Below are 17,239 nucleotides of genomic sequence, written 5' to 3'. Positions count from 1 at the left end.
TTACAGTTCCAGCAAAAACACGCCAAAAGATAAACCCCGGGGCGTTGCGTACGCTGTTGAATTTTACGATTCCACTAAGCCGCCTTAAAGTCGAGCCCTTCCTGAATATTTTGATTTATTTATAGGCGGGAAGGCGTAGGTAAAAGGGTGGGCCAAACAATATAATGCCACTCATCGGTGGCGACGTTTCACACCTTTAATTATCGGTATAACCCTTTCATGGTAGCTTACTTACAATGTTATGCTATTTTACAGGTTCTTTCTACTCTGGATTAAGTTGATTGCGGATTAATTTATGTCTTTTAAACAAAACAAGCTTCTATGTTGTAATCAATACTGTTAGAGGTTAGATGCGTAAAAAGTAATATCTGTTTAGCAGTCGTATAAAAATATATCACGTTACTGTTCTAGAATTTAATTTTGAAATGAATTAAATGTTATAAAAACAAAAGGCAAAGTTGTTTTAAGCATTAAGGTTTACGTTTAATTATAATAACGGGAGCTTACTAAAAGCACAAACAAATTTGCGGCGGGGAAATTTGATACTTAAATTCATTAAAATGTAATATAGTCGTATGAGAAGACGCAGGTCGCGCTGAGCACTTGGTGCTCGCTAACACTTCATTGTGATGCTAATTCAGGGCAGCTATGAATATGGGGGCGGCGTCGACACGCGCACTTTTTGCCTCAAAGCGCTAAATTAATTTGAATAATACCGCCGATAGGCAGGAGCTTCGCACAAATGTCTTTTATATGAGTTTTCGACGTGGAAACTCTGAGGCGAACTGTGAGAAAATCTTTTTTCGTTCTAACTTAAGATTACTGCGAGTACGTATTTATGTTTAATAAAGGATTAATGGAGTTGTAGGAATCTATTTGGCTTCGTGCGTGCTGCTGTTCATTCCGCAAATCATTTTAAATATATTTTAATGGTTACAATCAAAATTGCTTGATGAGAAGTTCAGGGTATTTAAACAAAGGTGTAAATATAATTGATAAGATAAATTACACTAGTAATGTTAGTTAAAGCTGGAAGTGATAAAATGTTTATACCCATCTTTATTAGCGTAATGTTTGAATGTTGTATTAAGACGAAATTGGCTCAAGACCCGAGTAGTGGCAGACGACTGCGGAGCTGCGTATGCCGACGGCCGCGGCTTCGTCCAACGCAAATAGAAAATGCACTCGAACCTCAATGAATACGTACGTGTTCGTCATAGGAATTGCTTGACTCATTTTTAAATAAACCTTTCCCACTGCAACGCTCTCAGTTATTCAACACCGCTCCCCGTACGCCGTACGTCGGGGCACTTAGACGAAGCCGAAGCCACTTTCAAACAAATGAAAGCGCTTTCATTTCTCGTCTCACATCGCCGTAGAAAGCCGATTAACTAAAAATGCTGAAAATTTAATGTAAATTGAACATGACGCGCGATACTCACAGGCCTTGCCGCATCAGTTTTATAGAAAAGAATATTGTTACAATGAAAATGTATTACCAACTACCTAATGGATATTTGTCTTGTTTTCTTTGTGGGGAAAAGGCTTTGATCTTAAATAAAATAATCTAATAAAAGACAAAACAAAATAAAAATACGTTTGAATGGTATTCGATAGTCGGATATCATAAAATAACTACTATTTGGGGAATTATTTCCATGAGCTATTTTGAACTTCAAAAAAAGAATTTAGTTTTCCAGTTTTCCTCGCCTATTGTGACTTCTGTATATAAATAAAGTTACGTTTTATACAATTTTCACAAATTGAAACAATAACTTATACATGCTTTTATCTTTTTTCCGTTTTTTATTGCTCGGTTAAAGACGTTCGATTTGGAAATTCACGATAAAGCTCTAAATGGTTAAAGTGTTTTGTAAAACTTTTGTACTTGCAACATAAAAAAATTCTTTAATTTTTAAATCATATACTCGTAATATGTTTACACAATTTTTTTTTAATGTAGATACTACATGTAATCAATATTGATTTGTTGGTAGACAGTTAAACGCTACACTTCCGTAGCTGCGACAAATTCGGCCGCAATTGTTTGCTCACATTTACCATAGTTCTATCTGTTATTTGAACTGGGATTATCCCTGTCAATTTACTTCTCAAACATAACAATGATACTAATTTGCTTATTTACTGTTAATTACTTCTTTAATCATCTCCTATTTAATTTAATGATATTGGCCACTTAGAAAAGTAATGACGTATTTATTAATAGTACTTTTTTTTTTTTTATTTAATCGATATTTGTTTCTATAATGATATTCAAGAGTAAAGACTAACTTAATTATAATAGTTTAAGACTCGTTGACACGAGGGGTTAAAGTTATTTGCGGTATGAAATTGACCCTTATTAACTATTACATTCTCGTTGCCCCTGTCAAAACTATCGCAAAGTTTAAGATAGGCCTGTATCGTGTCTCAGTGATAAGCATGCCTGTGGAATCGACGTTACTTTTGGTAAGCAGATCAGATTAAACTATTAGGAGACATCGGACGTCTTCAGTCCTCTTGACATCACAATTTCACAAGATATCGATTTCATCTTTAGAAGTTTTGAGTTTAACCGCCTATATTGGAGTACCACAAAATGGATTAGCCTTGTGTTTGGAAAGTTTATACAAGAACTTTGTGTGTGTTAAGTATCAAAAGCGATAACCTAATAAAGTAACGATGAAGTTTGTAATTGAAATTATAAGCTTTATGTGTAATAATATAGCCACTTCTAACAGCGGAACAATTCGTCATATTATTTTAAACTTTTAATTTCATTTTTATTTACTGATTGTCTATAAAAAGTAGAAGAGAGCAATTTAAAGGCGAGTGTTTATCAGTAAACACATGGCCGTCGCGGTTTTGTCTTAATAACCCGGCAGCGTTCACAATAGCGGGCGCAGGGCTGCTTATTGCCGGCCCGCAGTCCGCAATAACAGCAACACAATAGCCACGCCGCCGCCTTCGCGATGCCTTGCCACAGTATTGTACAAGTTATAAGGCGCGGATGTCAAATACCACTTTAAACTTGAACGTTTTATAATTGGCCCAAGCGGACATTTTTGTATATCATTTTTTTTAAGAAAATTCAAGTGGCAAAATAAAAAATTGTAGAAAAATCTATCGGCTTTGTTTTTTCCTTGCAAGTTATGACAGAGTATGCATTGTATAGAAGTTGCATTTACTTTTACTTTTTAAGAAGAACTTTTTGTATTTAAAATCTAGCTAAAATTGTCTTGATTTATATCGTCAGTCCATTAGTCAAACACACGTTCGTTTGGTAATTACTGAGTTTCGTGTAAATGATACAAAGTTATAATATTCGAATGGACTTGTCATTTCATTGTATTTTTATGAAGGTGAGCACATTTTGCAGTTGATTGATGACGCGCGGGGCTTAACTGGAATCCAACACGTCATGCCGAATCAATCGCGACAGGTCATCAAGTTTTAATTCAATGTTTTATCCGCTCTGAGCCGTACATTCCACAGATTGTCAGCGTATGACAAAGTTGACAACGTCCGGCTTCTGCATTAATAAATTTTATATTGACTATTGAGACATGCTCTATTTATATAATTTACTTAATGGCAGGTGGGTGATAAAAAAGGACTTTACCCGTATTCGCATATATTTTAAACCGGATTTCATGACAGAATAAAAGCCAGCGTGTTACTTCTTCTGGGGATGGAGACAAATCAACTTTCGGCACGCATTTGATGGTATATTTACAATTAAATTAACCACTAAATGACATTATTATGAACAGACTAAAGTGTTGTTTTAGAGCGTGCATCAGTGCGAGCCCGGATACCGAACGGCGCGGCTTAGTCCTAATAACCGTAATAAACATCAACGGTAACGAGCAATAGGCGGCGATTCGTGCTGATGTTACACTGTTTTTATACACGGCCAGTACATGGGAAAGCTTTCTAATTGCCGGAACAATGCTGAGCTGGTTATTTGCCAGCGGCATTGTTTTTGTCTGAGCCGGTTCATTTTACCCCACCAACCCCCAAACGGGAGATTAATGGAATTTGAATACGCATAGCCTTTGTGTTCGGCTTTACGCGTAATTTAAGCGTATACCGGCCCCGTGAGTCGACGGTTTACCGGCAGTCTTATGGGGTTAGCGCAGGTGTGCGACCTCCCTCCTCCACACCGCTATAACTGTAGTGAAAATCACGCGTCCGCTTGTTGTGTGCCCGCGGTGGAAGAGCATTTTTCTTGCAAATCACTGTTGACGCCAAGAAAACGTTATTTTTCATCCGAGCCTTTTCATTTCCATTGTTGATAGTAAAGAATGTTTTTTTATCTAGACTCTTACTTATTTTATTTAATTCACTAACTTTCCTTTCACAATAACGTACAAAAGTATTACGCGGCGAAATTTTTCATAATTCACCTCAATAAATATTGTGGAAATAACTCGGCGGCTGTTTCCCCCGGTCGCCGCGTTCAATAAGCGCTGTATATACTCAAAACATTATCAATCATTCTCCTGGGCCTAGACACACCGAGAAATTTATTTGTTTTATTAGGGCGCTATTGATTTTGGAAGGAATTGACTGATGTTGTTCGTTTTTTGTATCGTATCCAATACAGATTACTAAAACATCTATATATATAAAAGAAAGTCGTGTTAGTTACACTATTTATAACTCAAGAACAGCTGAATCGATTTGACTGTAAATTGGTGGGCAGGTAGCTTAGAACCAGGAAACGGACATAGGATAATTTTTACCCTGTTTTCTATTTTTTATTCCGCGCGGACGGAGTTGCGGGTATAAGCTAGTTATTTATAAAAACCAAAGACATCATTTTATTGAAAAAGAAATATGTACATTTTTACATTAACAAAATATTCTAGCAGCTGACTAACTTGAATCTAAATTATAGATTTAAAATTTATATAATACTTTAACTGGATATAAGTTGAAATAGAATTATCTATGTGCATCAAAATTGTCTTTGTAGACTCACATCTCCACTAAACTCTTTTGTATGAACCTACACTTCGTAATGAAATCGTTTTTGGCATCATATCACTTAACATTCCAGTTATGCAATAATCATGAGTGAGGTTAGGCGTTAACGCAGACGCGAAGAAAATCAATCAGCTGTGGCACCTTCGTTGTTAAATGTTGCGAACCCATTAACATAATTGAGCATCTTATATCCAAGACACTACGCCCGTCGAATCGAAAACGTCTGAAGACGCATCACCGTAATGAGGGATCTTAGCTATGGACGCCAAGATCCACCCTAACGCATATTTACAATAAGAGACGTTTCACATTCCACTACGAGCTACATTGCCCCTTCATAATGATTATTGAGACCCTATGACTACCGGCTATTTTACGCTCCGTTGTCGCCATAAAATTGCAGTTAGTCGATGTCAATACATTTTATCGGAAATCCGATTCTCCTTTGAACGATTGACCTTAATTTGATTGTGAACATTTTGTGTATTCCATTTTTTTTGTAACGGAAGTGAAGATCTTCCTCCTTTTCGTTGGCTCAACGACTGCTTGAAAATAGAAATTGTTGCATATAGAATGACACTTAAAGAAAATCTGTACTAGACCTGAGGAATTCTATGTGATTACATATTTAATTTGAAATATATAATGCTTTTATACCAACAAAACCCTCCAATTTTATTTAATCTATTTATTTCAACAAAACAGTTCAATATCCCGATCTAATTAAGCGCCGGCGTCGTCACAAATTAATTAAAGGCGCCCTGAGATTTTATTAACTTATTGCAATTACATTTAAAAAGGGCGATTAACCTCGCGGTGACCGGCGATTGCTGTAACATTGTCGAGAGGGCGCGGAGTTTGACGTAATCGGACACAAATAAATCTTACCATTAAAATTAACGTCGACCGCGAGGTTGACTTCCGACATCTTTACTAGGATTTATATTCGGCTATCAGAAATGTGGTATGGAGTTTCTTATAGGATGAAAATTGAGTGGATTTAGAAAACATTATTCTCATTCTGACAGATATAATTTAAGGAGTAATATTCAAATATTTCCAGCAAATAATGTGAAAACTGAAACTACAAAGCACCTAATAAATCAGCATTTTAAATATGTAGAAAGGGTTGGTAATACTGACATCTTGTACATAAAAGATCGGCTAAGGTCAGATCGGTAACCACTAGTGAATAACGACTTGGAGCAATCCATTAATTAAATCTGCTGACGGACACTTTTGCATAATTTGCGAACGTTCCACGGACACCTTACGGATTGGCGTGTAGTTGGTATTTTTCAAATGAAAACCTGGGCAATAGAAACAAACTTTGTTATTAAGCTACTGAAAGTGGGAGAAAAATATGTATTCAAAGTAATTAGAATTTCCAATAGACGTTTGACTGTGTGTTTACATGAAACGACGGAATTTCTTTTAGTTACAAAATTAATTATAAAGTTATTCTTGATTTAGACATTAATACACAAACGCGTAGTACATTTCAACTGAGATAATACGAAGCAATTTGTGCCACCAAAAGCCTCTTGGCTTTTATTTCGTATTTCGTGATCGTTTCAAAATCCGTAAAAGGCAAATAACATAGATAAACCGAAGATAAAACAAATATTTTTCGAGTTCGATTTCTTTTAACGATTCTTAACTAAAGTTAACGAGGAAAGAGTACAATAAAATTCTTGTCTTTTCTCTGCAATTTACATGTTTACATGTTTTACATTGTATCGGTTACATGTTTTTGTAACTTGTTTGGCCATAAACAAGATATTAAATTGACATTAATAAGTAATTAGTGTTATTCCAGCCATTGAATATTTTTCCAAAAAAATTCCATTGTGCCGATTGATTCTATGAATTTTTTTCTATCGGTGGCCCGATCAGTCCATCGGAAAAGCTCAAAATTCCATAACACAATTTCAAATACATATGCAAACCTTTTATATTCGCAACCGTGTTACAATTCAGACGACACAAAACGTTTTCTTCTTATCGAAGACGTTTAATAAAACTATAACAAAATATTCGATGAATACATAATGTCTTAATCTGAGGCGTCCGATGTCGATAGCGCAATAACAGTAGGTTGGATGAGCAAAAAGCAGCTGCGTACCGCTCGCACCGCTCGTAACTAGAGCCGTTACACAATTCGGCAACGGCCTAATTGATTCCTCGCCCTTTGGACCAGACGGGGCGTCGCATTATCGAGCACAGGTGCCCTGCGCTCCAATTATTTGCCTCCTCGCGACGATATCAGCCCACCCCCATCTCCTGATTCACGAAATCGTTTCAACTTTAATTGTAAATCGGATATTTTTTCCGTGACGTGACTCCCGTTGGTAATAAAGTCCGAAATCGATGCTCTGTCCGGAAAATGATTTAATTTACACCATCATCGAAGCGCGGCAAACGTAAATGCGGGCCGACTCTCTTCTTCCCCCATCTACTAAAAGTGTGTGTAAATCGAATGGGTCTCCCTGAAGTAAAATATGGCGACTCTTGAACCGATTTGTATGCGCTCCAAATTCCCGCTAAGTAATTTATCTAAAAGTATTTCGACGGCGAAGAGCGAATTTTCGGTGACTGCTAGACCTTCAAACGACGTCGCGCCTTCACACTTTTCAATTACATTAAAAGCTTAATTAGGGAAATTATTAAAACGTCTCCCGTTCAGTTCTATGCTCTTTGGTATTCAGGTTCTCTTGAAATTTCACCGGTTTGTTCGAGAAATCTTCGCGTTCGGCCCAAGTTCAGAGATGCTTAGACGAAATGTAGCTCGCAATTAGCGTAATGGAAGTAACCTTCCTAGGCGAAATTAACGCCATTCGTCTATAGCGAATGTAAAGGCGCACTCGGTACAATTAAGTTGCGGAGTGAAGAGAAATTGCAACAAGTGCAGCAGCGGGCTTTGCCTCGTCCATGGTCCATTTAACCCACTCAGCTCGCGGCCATTCCACTACCCCGCCCCGCAACCTACCCGCACAAAACACCTGGTACCCTACATATTGCACAGCCGATTACCTTTTCCCGAATATTATATTTTATTTGAAACTTTTATTTTATCTAATGTTTTATTCTTATTACAAAACTTGTGGTAATAAAAGTATTTTTATACACTTAATAATAGTTTCGTGTCAGAACTATTTACTTAATGCATGTAGTAGATAGCAATAAAATTTTAAATAAAATCGCTTTTTAATTTACTTCTTTTAAAATTTCTGTCTACCCAAATAAAATTAAAAAGTCGCAGGCTTTTTTAACTCTTACATGATATTGTTAAGTTTCTTACATTTTCCGATCTTGACTTAATTTTAGATACCTATCAATTCTTGTGGAGAAAACTAACAATAGAAAAGTTAACTTTATTGTTCAAGGCAGAAAGTTTTTATTTGCTTGCATTTAGCACTAACTTGTTGCTGGCCCTCATATGACCGGGCGCAAGATCAAGCTGTCTTCACGAACAAGTGCTATTCCTTCCGTATTTTCCGGGAAAACATTGACGAAGTGTTTTCGGGTCCACATTTACCGATGCAATATCCTTCTGTCCCGTCTTGTCCTGGGTAAATAAACGTTTAAATTCGAAATATTTCTTTGTAATTTTGATTTAGTTACAAACTAGTGCACTATTAACACGCACTTCTAAAACGACCTGTTGATTTAAAAAGCTTTTTGCTTGTTACATTCGAGATTTAATTTTCTATGTATGTGTTTCGTATGCATTATTAAGATGGATATGACGCTCGGCTTCTCGGTGTTTTCTTGGAAACTCGCTCTGTTAATCTCGATATCTTTATATTTATATTATAATTATTTATAATCTTTATAAATTTATAATTTTTATATTTGTTATATATTATTAGTCTAGTATTAGTAGTGTATATATATATATATAATAGGTCACGTTTGTCAGTTCATTAAAATTCAACAAAATAAAGTAACTTTGTAACGGCTGGCATTAAAAGGTTATTTATTTTTTGAAATTAGAGCTGTATAACTGCTTACCTTTTTTTCTTTCGATAATATATTTATTTTAATCATGTTAATCGAATGTCATTACTATGTTGAGTCGGCGAACTTTTTCTCTAAAAAACTAAACTAAAAATATGGATATTTCATAACAACTGCATTTGATTCACTTTTTTTTCGAAGTCTAAATTGATTCACGCTCTTTATTGGATGTGATGACAAATTTGTGAATAAGAATAACAAAATAAATGAATTTCCAAGACCAAAAATGAAAAATGTCTCGTTTTTTATTCATCGTACTCACGGTTTCTCTCTAATCACAAAATTTTTACGTGTTGTAATATATTTTTCATTTAATCAAACAAACAAGCGGTTCGCTGTAATGCAATAAAGCCGCCTCGAGCCGCGCCAAAATTCACCTTATTAATTTTATTAGCGCAAAATAATCACGCCGGACGGACTGGGCCCCGTCGATGCTTGAAATTGTTTATGTGAGTAGACTACAACCGCTTACAGTAACGCAACTAGTCCATCCATATGGGAGGACATTATGCCATGTATTTAGGACAAAATAATTCAACGTCACATCTCATGCTATTAACCCTTGCCAGGTAGTTGAAACGTTTTGTAGTAATGACTATCAAACCATGTATTGTAAAATTTCATGATCCGTCAGACTACTTCGAATATGCATAAAAATAGATCATTTATTATTATTAAGTGATTTTTGGAAGTCTTGTTGCGAATTACTTGTCACAAATCATCAAGTAAAAAATCAAATTGCTGTCATAGAGTTCAAACCAACTGTTCAAGGAGATTTTACATATTTTTGGTGAAATGGCATTAAGAAAAAAGAAGAATTTAAAATATAGAAAAAAGGAACACATTCTTAATGTCATTGTATTTTTAGTTGTCTTTTCTATTCATGTTTCTCAATATACGCTTCTACAAAAAGTTAATTTCATTTTAAATGTTTTTACCATATACATTTTGGTCCGATTCGAGCCGCATATTTTACAAGACCAATGGATACGGTTGAGTGGTTATAAATAACGCTTTTAACAACAATTTTTACAATTTTTAAGATGTCTCAGTCAACAACAATACGGAAGCTTATTAATCATATTCACATAGTCTAAGGAAGAAATAAACATTGCTTGAAACAGTACAAGTAAGTTGAGAAGTTGCAGAAGCCTGGACTATTCTTAAGAAGTATTCGGATTATAAGCGGTATGTTGCCAATTGTATAAATGTAACATGTTTCATTAAGAAGAATTGATAGCTCAGTTTCCTACAGAAGAATTGTAACATACCTCAAACAATAATGCTATCAAACATATTATATTACTTTACAAGAACCATACATAAGTTAAACACAATGAAACAAGAAAGCATTTTAAGCAACCGCTCAGTATTATTCATTAAGTAAGAAACTCACATCTTGTAAAATATTAATTTGAAACAGCAGACAGTCACACACCCTGGAAGTAGATATATTGGGAGAACATGAATACAACAGCAGGAAAACAAAAGACCCGAAGGAGAAGGAACAATTAGTACTACCACACTTCTCCTGTAAAATGCAGCCTGGTCAATATGTTATTGTATACAACAGCACTAACAGATGTTTTTTCAGATAGACTATTCACACGTCGTTAGCGCTCTACATGCCCAGGACACACAGGCCTCGTTTATTACCGAGTATCAGTCTCGGTAAAAAGGATAGATGACAAATCGAGGTAACAAACATAGGTGAAGGTAAGATGAGTTAAGAGTGCGCTAAGACGCAATATACAACCTTCCACCTAGATGTCATTGCATTACTTTTGCCCTGTCACAGCCCTTTTTTCATGATGTGGAATAAAGGGTCCACCTGTCTCTTAATAAGTGAGGTACCATTACTTTAAGCTAAGGACTGAGGTCATACAATAATGGTATATTTGACAAGGAGACAGGCATAGTTCACTCGTATGGAATGAGTCTATCGAGTGAGTCACACAGGTCAGAACAAGCATGACATAGAGAGAGAAAGCGAGACAGAGAGAGCAACACAAATAAAAGTGCACTTACAATATTAGAAAATCACAACATATAAGAAATACTTATGACATCATTATATTAAAGAATTTTTTGTGAGAGATAGAATATACATACACATAAGTAGTCGAGATTTATTCCAGAAGTTTTCGTAGACAGAATGAGACTTAAGCAAAACTACGGGAACATTAACAAAAGATGAGGAAGGTAATTTACAAGACAATAATAAAAGGAGATGACAATGGAAGTTAATCAGTAAGTTATTTTCAAACAATTTGTAGAAGAGAATACAACGTGTGGTACCATCAAGTCGTTCGACGATTTAAGCATTTAGTAAAGTATTTACAAATTCACATACTCTAAAAGTGGAGAACAGTATCATAGAGTATCTAAGTTAAGACCACGCGGTGAAAGACAAATGAGGAAACAATTGTTTTATTAATGTTTACTACATCATGCAATTAATGAGAGAAGACAGACACAAACAAATAGGAGATCGACGTTTCCTCCGCGAAAGACTTGCACACTTATTAGATGGAAATCACACAAAAATAATCATTAGGAGATATTATACAAAGTTAGTTGAATTGAGATCGCTGAAGAACACAACTTAAGAAGCATCGCTTGGCGCGATGAACCAGAGCAATCTTTAGAGCAATACAAGTAAGTCAACATTTCGTACTGCAGCAGCACTCTTCTATTGGAGTTTTGAGATTCAGAAGCGATTCAACGATTTAAGATTCTGAGATAGAGAACACTACAATTTTCAAGATACAGTCCATTCCACTTACCTGGATTCCTCTATCATATTAGTAAAGTCACATATTGTCAGATATTCACATTCATTCGATTCATTTAGCTGTTCGACGTCTTATATCATGACAGCTATACTTAGTTATGAAGTTGCTGATTTTCAATTGAGATTATATAGTGAACATTTTTTAGTATAAGTTAATCAAATGACTAAGTATAGAGATGAGTAAGTTACAATGATATGAGAAATGTAAATAGAAACTAAAACTTTAAGAAAGAAATGATGTCTGAAATCAGATTTAAAGAAGAATTAGAAACACACTGATTTGCAGATAAGAGTATATTTACATAATTTGAGCAAGAAGAAGATGAATAATTAGCAAATTCAGAACAATATAATTAATATTAGAAGATGAAATCAGAATTCATTGCAGTATTAGCAAGATACGCAGTTATAAGATTTTGCGGATACACGAAGTGATAGCACATATTTCATCTTTACAATTAAGAAAGTAACAACACATTTAAGCAGAATATAGTAACAAAAAACGAAGAACATTTACAGCAGAGTTTTTAGAAATTATTCAGCGCCTCGAAGAAGATTAGTACAAAACACTAGAGTTTCCACCACCGAATATGAGAGCAATTTTATTACAGCAGAGGAGTTAATACGCAGGAGCTGAATAACTAGCATTTAATATGAGTTGTAACGATGAAGTGCAAAGAGGATTGAGTCCTTTAAACGATCGTTACAGAAGGCAACATTTTTAGATTCTCCCTCACGGTGGCCGGTCTTCGGTTATTGAAAAGACTAGTAGTCTTTTGGTGGCCGGTATGTTCAAGGAGATTTTACATATTTTTGGTGAAATGGCATTAAGAAAAAAGAAGAATTTAAAATATAGAAAAAAGGAACACATTCTTAATGTCATTGTATTTTTAGTTGTCTTTTCTATTCATGTTTCTCAATATACGCTTCTACAAAAAGTTAATTTCATTTTAAATGTTTTTACCATATACACCAACATTTGTAAAAAAATATCAAAAATCAATTCACCGTTAACGAATACTAAAGAAAAACTATAAAACATATGGACCCCTTCTATGTACCGACTGTAGTCTGTAAGTTTAGCGGCGGAGGGTTGAGCACGCTCGCTTATCCGCACAATCTAACCTCCGTGACATCGCACCAACTCTTTACGTCGCCTAAGACAATCTGATCGAGTTCGCTGCGAACTGAGTTACGGCCGCCCGAACTTACTTCCGACTTAGAACTTACTTTGCCAATTGCTTTAATAATGTACGTGCTTTACTTCATTTTTGAAATATCAAGGAGATTCGAACATTATGTGATTTTTAACCAATTCATATTAGGAGGAGGTACTTAATACGATCTCACGATTCAATATAGCCTTTAGTTGTTTTATTAAAGGTACATAAATACATGAATCAACACTATTTATATGTAGCTGTAAATGCAAAGCTTAGACATTTTTTTATTAATGATTCTCAGACTACAAAATATATTCTAAATAATGTAAAAGTTAAAGTAAAAGTGTATGTCTATTCAAATGAAAGTTCTTCCAAATGTACCAAGTTTTAGTAGACAGGAACAAACCTAGGGGAATTCACCGTATAAAGATTCATGGACCGGTGAAAAGTTGGAGCGGCGCGAAAGAACATATTGTTTACATTTAAAAAGACGCGTGAATGATGTCACTGTCGCTCACTATGACATTAGACGTATAAGAAGAAAAGTACCAAAGTTTTCTAGTTACCTATTCGATGACTTCATTCGTATAATATTCGTTACTCTTTGAAGAACCTTCCAGAAGAAAAATCAGCGGATTGCGCGTAAAAATTCACAAGTAAACATTTGCGCATGTAAACTGAAATTATTCACGAAAAAACTTTTAATGGCGTCCCCAGAGTTCCCGTCAAACATTTATCAACAAAAGAACTAACGTCCCGCAGGCGATAGAACTTGAAATGTATGAAAATTACCCAGTCACGAGCGGGAGAACAATTCACTAACGGCATAGGCAAATGATTTTGTCGCAGCTTGTTTCGTCGGATTTCAAATTTCGCGCGAAGAAACGACCTACTATAAATAGCGTGCAGCGTGCGCGCCACGACTCATATTCGTGAAAAGTAAATTTGCCTAGCAATAGTGATTCTAACAAGTTGCTCATTCTTTGATTTACAAGTAATAAAACTTAGACGTCGCGAAACGCTTCCAGAATGCCGCACTCCAAGCAATTCATTTGGTGCACTGTTCCTTTCCTAACTTACATTCACATGTATTACAAGTTTAAAGTTTACAGAATGGTAAAGTTATGTCTCTATTTAGTGATTGTTATTCCTTCTTTTATAAATAGAAATGTTGTTTCACCGACATAAATAAAAATATCAATTTGGAGACTGTTAGTGATGATGTCTAATGGTTTAATGTTCGGCGGAACGAAATGTCTCAATGGAATCATTAATATTTCTTGGCGGGAAAACGCAATCTGCAAAGTAGGTTTGTATATATTTATTTGAATGCTTTCTAATTTCAAAGATTAACCATGAAGTTTAGATAGAATAAATACATTGAGAACGGACACCGTTTCATTTGCATTTCAATCAGAATGATATAGCCGGTGGGAAGGAAAATCTGCTTCGTCGCCTCACTTAAAGCTTTAGAAATATTCCTATAACTTCTGATTCAACGAGAAAAGCCTATTTGAATTGGAAAGATCAAAGCGTAAAAATTTATCGTTACAAAAAGCGCGCGAAAGAAGTCAAAAAAGGCGTCAAGCTCTTATTATTTCAACAGAGCCAGTGTCTCCTTTTCTCACCCATTGTATTTGTCTTTTCGATTGTTCCGGTGCATAGACTCCTCCATTACTCAGCACTGAAAGGAAAGTTTTGTATTCAATTTGGTATTATAATTCCCATTTGAAGTCACCACGCACCATCGCGCCGACATCGGCTATGTAAATGCTCGCTTCCCGAACTTACTCGCGTTTTCGTCAAAAAACAATCATACCGTATTCTTTTACTTGGCCATATATTTGCATGTAGTGTTCCTTAAGAAGTAATTTCTTATTATGCTAATATAAAATTTAAGAAACTTAATTAACATGTATTAAAAGAAATTGAAATAAATACACACAATATGTAAAGTTTTTATTATCATTATATTTTTACTTTCAGTAAGTACTACTATTTCGAGTCTTGTAAATATGTATACGTTACGTTACCTGACGTGAATTTTATTCATCCTCTTGTGCTCAACTTCAGCGAGAGACAAGGAAACATTTCAGAGTTTCTCTTCAATTTAAAATGGAAACTTATCCCCGGGCTGCCATAAAGTCTGCATTTTCCATAGAAATCCTCCTAGCTCAGATGCGTTCGATAGTACCCGGTGTCCACACAGAATCCACCTGGATTTAGAGCTCGCAGTCCGGCCGTACGGCGCCTCGGAGAGACTGCGATGTACAACACGTCGGCTTTTATTTTTACGAGATGTTTTCCACGGCCGTTTCGCAGATACTAAAATAATAAGAGTTTTATGTCGCCGCGTATTATGTATCTTTTATGACCCTCTGAGCTCGACTGCGGCGATGTTACAGTAGCTTACGAGGGCTCTCGTCACCAAATAATTAACCCAGTATTATTTGTGTTAGAACCTGCTATTTCAGATTATTTTTATGATGTTCTTATTTTAATAAGTCACAATCAGTATACTATCTTCTTAAGATACATTGAAATCCAGAAGTCAAAAACATACGTACGTTTTCGTATCTCTCACGAAATCACGACCATGATATAAGGTTAGTCCGAACGTCTATATTCAAGCAAGAGACAAGGGACCGATAATAGATTACCCGCAAACACGTTTTAAATTCATTTCCCGACCCGGGAGCCGATCACTCCCTGATAAAATGTGGGGAGGACCCGGGAGCCGGGCAGCGGGGACATATTTACTTTGTGTCCCCGCGCCGCGCCCTCGGCCACTTCCCCGGTCAGGTAACGTACCGAAGTGGCAAAATATTTGCTTGGACCCGTTACTCGCCGCTACGATTTAAGAACATTAGCTACATTCAAATCTGGCGTAGCTTCGGGTTAGTCGATAGTGTAAACACTATTAACTATCAGGATTTCCGCAATGATTTGAAAAACTATGGACATGCCAAAAACTTAAAGTACGAGTATAAGGTGTGTTAGTTGTATATTGTAGCCACACAATCTTTTTTAAACTTACATAGAATCTTTTGAGTGTATTTATTTGAATATCGCTATTTTATATACACAAAGGATCTTTTTTTTGAGTATCATTTTCTAAACCAAAACATCTTTGCATGTTAACTAGTGGTTATTGAATTTATATCCTTTTCAAGAAGTTAAGAAACCTTGAAACTAATCCATAAGAACTATATTATATATTTAATCAAAATATTACCTTTTTGTTAAAAATGTTCTAAGATAATATTTACAAATCTTGTAAACTTCAAATTATACTACTACATCGTACCCGTAAAGATCATTGTTCTAACATTTTCGCACAACTCACTCCACTCAAGCCAATTCCATTAACTATCATGGGTGATGTTTTGACAATAGCTTTTAGGCAGTTAGATTTGTGAAACACCTCTCCCCTTAATCCCGTCAAATACTTTATAACGAAAAGCCTGTGTGAAATTTAACCAAAACATTTATCAGCTTTGTCCATGTTTAATATGGTGTCTTCTTTTTAATTAATTTAAAGTTTTATTCTCTCTCCTACTTCCACTTAACTGTGCAAAATAGAAAAAAGCATGTTATTACCAGTGATGATAGCTAACACCGAAAAAATAAAAACCAGTATGGATACCGGCTCTAATCTATACCTATATAATATATTAATAACATTGGAGTGTCTATATATAATGTCGAGAAAAAAAGTATTATTTCGTACAGGTAACATATTTGCATAGCTGATAACGATTCCGGGTAAGCTTCGGAACGGCTGGACCGATTTTGACGGGACTTTTACGGGAAGGTAGCTGATGCAGGCGGACATGTTATAGGCTTCTTTTTTAAAATTCTGCGCTGTCGAAGCCGCAGACAACCGCTAGTACAATAATAATTGTACAGTGTACGGATTTTTTTTAGAATGATATTTGCATAATTTATTATTAAACTCTTGAATATATTGGTGATATCAAACCAAAGATACATCCGTTTGTGGTTTGATATCTTCCATGCGGTTCGTGTAAGTCGTTACTTACTACACAGTTTGCTGCCGCGGGCTGTAATCGATAGCCTTATCTTGGCTAAGTTCTAAGCGAGCTTATTGTTACTTCAAGTTGCAGAGTAACTGTTCTTTCTCATATTCTAAAGACACAGATATGATAATTATTTTTAGGTATTTTTAACGTCGCTGCAGATTCAACAAACAAATAAGCTAAACTAGAACACTGTTACGGATTTATAATAATTAAAAAAAAAAAAAAAG

At 35.4% G+C, this 17,239-nt stretch overlaps 1 protein-coding gene across 7 annotated transcripts in view; it reads left to right on the top strand.

Annotated features, from left to right (window-relative positions):
- The window catches only part of LOC106714967 (polypyrimidine tract-binding protein 1), a 348,985-nt gene that overhangs the window by 276,184 nt on the left and 55,562 nt on the right, over positions 1 to 17,239 (top strand). The gene's annotated exons all lie outside the window — the stretch shown is intronic.

This window comes from Papilio machaon, chromosome 6 (assembly GCF_912999745.1).
Source record: "Papilio machaon chromosome 6, ilPapMach1.1, whole genome shotgun sequence".
NCBI lineage: Eukaryota > Metazoa > Arthropoda > Insecta > Lepidoptera > Papilionidae > Papilio > Papilio machaon.
Note: the sequence above shows the minus strand (reverse complement) of the source record. Positions and strands in the feature narration are given on the sequence as shown.